The sequence below is a fragment of the Mustela putorius genome, unplaced genomic scaffold (assembly GCF_011764305.1).
Source record: "Mustela putorius furo isolate JIRA1106 unplaced genomic scaffold, ASM1176430v1.1 tig00000196_pilon_pilon_pilon, whole genome shotgun sequence".
In the NCBI taxonomy this organism is placed as follows: domain Eukaryota; kingdom Metazoa; phylum Chordata; class Mammalia; order Carnivora; family Mustelidae; genus Mustela; species Mustela putorius.
Window position 1 is genome coordinate 5,265,554 of NW_025421310.1, and position 6,000 is coordinate 5,271,553.

A 6,000-nucleotide genomic window follows, 5' to 3' on the forward strand; every position below is an offset into this window, starting at 1 on the left:
GTCCTCCATGCTATTTGTTATGTTCCACAAATAAGTGAAACCATATGATAATTGACTCTCTCTGCTTGACTTATTTCACTCAGCATAATCTCTTCCAGTCCCGTCCATGTTGCTCCAAAAGTTGGGTATTCATCCTTTCTGATGGAGGCATAATACTCCATAGTGTATATGGACCACATCTTCCTGATCCATTCATCCGTTGAAGGGCATCTTGGTTCTTTCCACATTTTGGCGACCGTGGCCATTGCTACTATAAACATTGGGGTACAGATGGCCCTTCGTTTCACGACATCTGTATCTTTGGGGTCAATACCCAGGAGTACAATTGCAGGGTCATAGGGAAGTTCTATTTTTAATTTCTTGAGGAATCTCCACACTGTTCTCCAAAGAGGCTGCACCAACTTGCATTCCCACCAACAGTGGAAGAGGGTTCCCCTTTCTCCACATCCTCTCCAACACATGTTGTTTCCTGTTTTGTTAATTTTGGCCATTCTAACTGGTGTAAGGTGATATCTCAATGTGGTTTTAATTTGAATCTCCCTGATGGCTAGTGATGATGAACATTTTTTCATGTGTCTGATAGCCATTTGTATGTCTTGATTGGAGAAGTGTCTGTTCATATCTTTTGCCCATTTTTTTGATGCGTTTGCCTGTTTCGTGTGTGTTGAGTTTGAGGAGTTCATTATAGATTCTGGATATCAACCTTTTGTCTGTACTGTCATTTGCAAATATCTTCTCCCATTCCGTGCGTTGCCTCTTTGTTTTGTTGACAGTTTCCTTTGCTGTGCAGAAGCTTTTGATTTTGATGAAGTCCCAAAAGTTTATTTTCGCTTTTGTTTCCTTTGCCTTTGGAGACATATCTTGAAAGAATTTGCTGGGGCTGATATTGAAGAGATTACTTCCTATGTTCTCTGATGGATTCCTGTCTCACACTGAGGTCTTTTATCCATTTTGAGTTTATCTTTGTGTATGGTGTAAGAGAATGGTCGAGTTTCATTCTTCTACATATAGCTGTCCAGTTTTCCCAGCACCATTTATTGAAGAGACTTTTTTCCACTGTATATTTTTTCCTGTTTTGTCAAAGATTAACTGACCATAGAGTTGAGGGTCCATATCTGGGCTCTCTACTCTGTTCCACTGGTCTATGTGTCTGTTTTTATGCCAGTACCATGCTGTCTTGGTGATCACAGCTTTGTAATAAAGCTTGAAATCAGGTAACATGATGCCCCCAGTTTTATTTTTGTTTTTCAACATTTTCTTAGTGATTTGGTGTCTCTTCTGATTCCATACAAATTTTTGGATTATTTGCCCAGCTCTTTGAAGAATACCGGTGGGATTTTGATCGGAATAGCATTAAAAGTATAGATTTCTCTAGGCAGTATAGACATTTTAATAATGTTTATTCTTCCAATCCAAGAGCATGGAATGGTCTTCCATCTTTTTGTGTCTTCTTCAATTTCTTTCATGAGTGTTCTGTAGTTCCTCGAGTACAGATCCTTTACCTCTTTGGTTAGGTTTATTCCCAGGTATCTTATGGTTCTTGGTTCTATAGTAAATGGAATCGATTCTCTAATTTCCCTTTCTGTATTTTCATTGTTAGTGTATAAGAAATCCACTGATTTCTGTACATTGACTTTGTATCCTGCCACGTTGCTGAATTGTTGTATGAGTTCTAGTAGTTTGGGGGTGGAGTCTTTTGGGTTTTCCATATGAAGAATCAGGTCATCTGTGAAGAGAGAGAGTTTGACTTCTTCATTGCCAATTTGGATACCTTTTCTCTTTGTTGTCTGATTGCTGTTGCTAGGACTTCTAATACTATGTTGAACAAGAGTGGTGAGAGTGGGCATCCTTGTCTTGTTCCTGATCTCAACGGGAAGGCTGCAAGCTTTTTCCCATTGAGGATGATATTTGCTGTGGGTCTTTCATAGATAGATTTGATGAAGTTCAGGAATGTTCTCTCTATCCTTATACTGTGAAGCGTTTTAATCAGGAACTGCTCATTGCCCTGAGCAGGGCCCCAGCAAACCCATGCCCTGCTCGACCCTGCAGCCCCCTCCAATGCACCATAGTGACTGCTGCAAACTCCACTGGGATCACCCTTCCTTCCTTCGAGGCACCTCCCCAAACGCCCTACCCACATGCCCACTCCTTTCAGGCTCTGCTTGTCACCTGTTCCCATTAATACAATTGTCATCGTAATTACATTTTGTGGATGACGTATTGTGTGTTAGCATCTCTTTATTTTAGTTCTTCTCCATGGTGGTGTGAGGCCATAGCAGGCAGGGACCTCCCCATTCAATAGAGCCCACCTGGGCATCTCGTCTCCCTCTAGTCAGCTCCTTATGGACTCCATCCCCAAATACAGTCACCCTGGGGGTCAGGGCATCAACGTAGGAAGGTCCCGAGTTTGCCTTCCCATCCACAAGCTCAGTTTATGCTGGTGCTGGTTCTTGGTGGAGGGGACAGTCAGGTGCCCTCGGGGTGGAGATGTGATGCCCCACGACCTGTTTCATGTGACATAGAAGGTATTTTTACAAAGATATCTCTGTTTGCTTTTCAGAGGGAATTTAGAAGGGCACCTAGGTGGGAATGGGTTGAGCGTCTGCCTTCATCTCAGATCATGATCCCAGTGTTTCCTGCTCAGTGCGGAGCCTGCTTCTCCCTCTCCCTCTGCCACTCCTCCTGCTTGTTCTGTCAAAGAAATACATAAAATCTGCATGTGCAGACAGTCTGTCCCTGCCAGGGTCATCCAGTTCCTAGAAGCAGAAAACAAGTAGGCTGAAACTCCCTGTGGAGATGCAAACCACGTGTGTCTCTCATCTGCTCTTTTCATGAAACTCGTGTAGTTTGGGACACTCTCCCCCTGGCCTCATCATGCCAGGGCTGGGTACCAGACAACTAGGGACCAGAGATATAACCCAGAGCTCACTGAAATTTTTCAAACTATCCAATCCTAAGCCTGTTTGTCTTGCATACCCTGACTCAGCCATTCCTTCCCACAAAACCCACAATAGATACCTGGCCCATGCTCTCCTCTCAGTCCCTGACCCTCCACACTCACCCCATGCTTCCCTGTGGGGCCCCGTGGGGCCCAGAGTGGCATGGCTCCTTCTCTCCAGAGTCATAAGTAGTGAACTCTCCTCTCAGACATGGTGTGTCTCTGTGTCTGTCACCTTAGTCTACCTGACTCAAACAAATCCTGGGAGCATCTTGAAACAGGGCTGGGGGTAGGCAAGGCAAGCACATCAAATCCAGATCTGGTGGAGGAGGGGACCCTCCCAGGTGGCAGTGGAGCGGGAGAAACTGAGCCCAGGGTCTCCCATGAGGGGGTGGCCAGCTTGGGGAATTGAGCTAGGTCATGGTGCATTGGCACAGGAGACAGAGTAGGAGCCAAGGAATCCATTGAATAAGCCGATATCTCGAGGATGATGGGTTACAGGCTTCTCTCGTTGGAGAAGGGAGTTTTGAATATGGAAGACGGGTTACTGGAATGAGCTCCAAATTGTTAGAATCCTTAGTATCAGCATAAATTATAATTTTTAATTTCTATATAAAGAAAGAACAGTAGAAATATAAAAGATATAAAAAGATACAGAAGTCAGTGTACATGTGTGTCTCTTTGTGTGTGTATACTATATACATACACACCCTTTATGTACACACGCACCATACACACTCACACACACACTCACGTGTATATGTACTATGTTCACCGAGAACGTCTGGACGGTGTACTGGAAGGGAGTGGGGAAAATTCCAGAAGTTTATAACTCACCCAGAACCCAGGTCTTGGCTTCTAAATACCATTGTGCATGAAAAGAAAACCAGGTCATCCTCAGAGAAATGCCTCATGCCAGGGCGAGAGCCCATAAGGGATCTGGACAACCAGGCTGTGCTAGAAAGTAAGATAGGACTTAAGGAATCTGAAGACATGTCAAACGGACCCAGGAGCCAGCTCAAAGGGGCTCCTACTGGCCAAATCAGGAACAATCCAAGAGTGAAAATAAGGAACCCTAGGAACAGAATTGATAACCCTTGGAGCAAAATGGGAAAATGTGAGTCCATGCTGAAATACTAATACAAATAAATGACTGACTCAATGAACGTGAATGAGAAGATAATGGGTCTCAAAATCTACAGCAAAGTACTTATTCCTTATGAAGGGTAAAAGAGTATCTTGATGCTGAGGACCTTGCAGACAGCACGTTGATCCAACCCCTGGGGCAAGCACCATTCTTCACAGGCAAACCAAGTGGACACCCTGAACAGGAGGCAGGAGAAGAACCAAGCCTCACTTCTGCACAGTTCCTGCCAGAGATGCAAAACCCAAATGTGGCCGTGAGCAAACTCCACACAACACAAGCCAACCCAGAGGACATTTCACAGGATAACTTCTCTATCACCACCAAACCATCAAGGTCATGGAAGCTGAAGAAAGACTGAGAGCCAAGAATATGAAAGGAACATAATCACTGAAATCCATGCAAAGTCTGAACCACACCCTTGGATGGAACCCGTGTGGTTGGGACCTTCGGCATAAGGTCTGTGGGATCTGACGATGAGAGCATGGTGAGAACTATGTTAACGTCCTGCTTTTGAAGTCCAGCAGATCCTGAACAGGAGAGGCGTGGAGTCCCCCTGCGCCCCAGCAATTTCCAGCCTGGAGACCCACCTGAGGTGATTGCAAACAACTCTCCACACAGAATCACAGAGTGGAAGGATCCTAGGAGCACCATTCACAACTGCCACAAAATGGAAACAACCCAAATGTCCATCAGCGGGTGATGGATAATCAGAACATGATTAATCACTGGGCCACAAAGAGAGGGGAATTCTGAACCCTGCTACAGCATGGACACACCTTGGAAATGTTCTTGTCCATGAAAGAAGTTGGGCTCAGAAGGCCAAGTTTTGTGTGATTGCATTTCTGGGAAATGTCCAAAACAGGCAGATCTACAGGGACAGAAAATAGATTTGTGGATGCTTGAGGCTGAGGGCAGGGAGAGACCAAACTTCTGGGGTGACAGCTTTGGGGTGCTCCACTGATGGTGGTCTTGGTCCCATAACTCTGGCACTGTACCAAGAACCCCTGAATTGTACCCTCCCACTGGGTGAATTATACAGTATGGTAAGTACTATCTCAATAAAGATCCCCACAATATTGATCAAATAAATCAAGACATGAGTAGAATGAAAGATAAAAGTCATAGGTCATTTCAACAGATGATAAAATTCAATAAAATTCAGTATCAGTTGATGACGAAAACCCTCAGAAAACTCAAAATCGAATGGACCTTTCTTCATCTGATGCAAAAACCCATAGCCAACATGCTTAATCCAAACCCTTTCTCCTTCAGTTTATAATCAACACAACGATGTTGCATTCTGCATTGATGAGAGAGGCTGACAAGTACAGGCAAGAACAAGAGAGGTGGAATGATTCCAAACTCGTGTCGTGCAGTAATCCCAACCATACATAGAAAAGCCCTGAACATCTGTAAAGGATCTACTAATGTTAATGTGTGGATGGAGCCAGGTCCCTGGTATTCTCCACCGATAGCCACAATGTGAAGTTTAGAAGGAATGTTATTGATCATATGAAAGAGTGAATTCTAAAACCATCCAGTACTTCAGAACAAACCTACTGGAAGACATGAAGGACCTGGACACCCAATGTACAAAACACTGCCCCGGGTCCCACAGAAAGCTCGGCTCATGGAAGAGCACACCACTTCGTCAGGGATGGGAAGTCAGGATCCTCTTCAGAGGCCCACGGATTCTCCCTTCCCTAGCCCATGTGCTTCTACAGCCAACACAGTGGGGTTCCGGTTGGCTCAGTTTGGGGAGGGGGCTGGTCCTGAGAAGCTGTAGGTCTTGGTGTGCTTAAGGGATAATCATGTTGTGGTGGACTTTGTTCCACTCAGGTCATGATCCCACGGTCCTAGGATTGAACCCTGAGTAGGGCTCTGTGTTCAGGAGGGAGTGTGCTTGGGGTCCTCT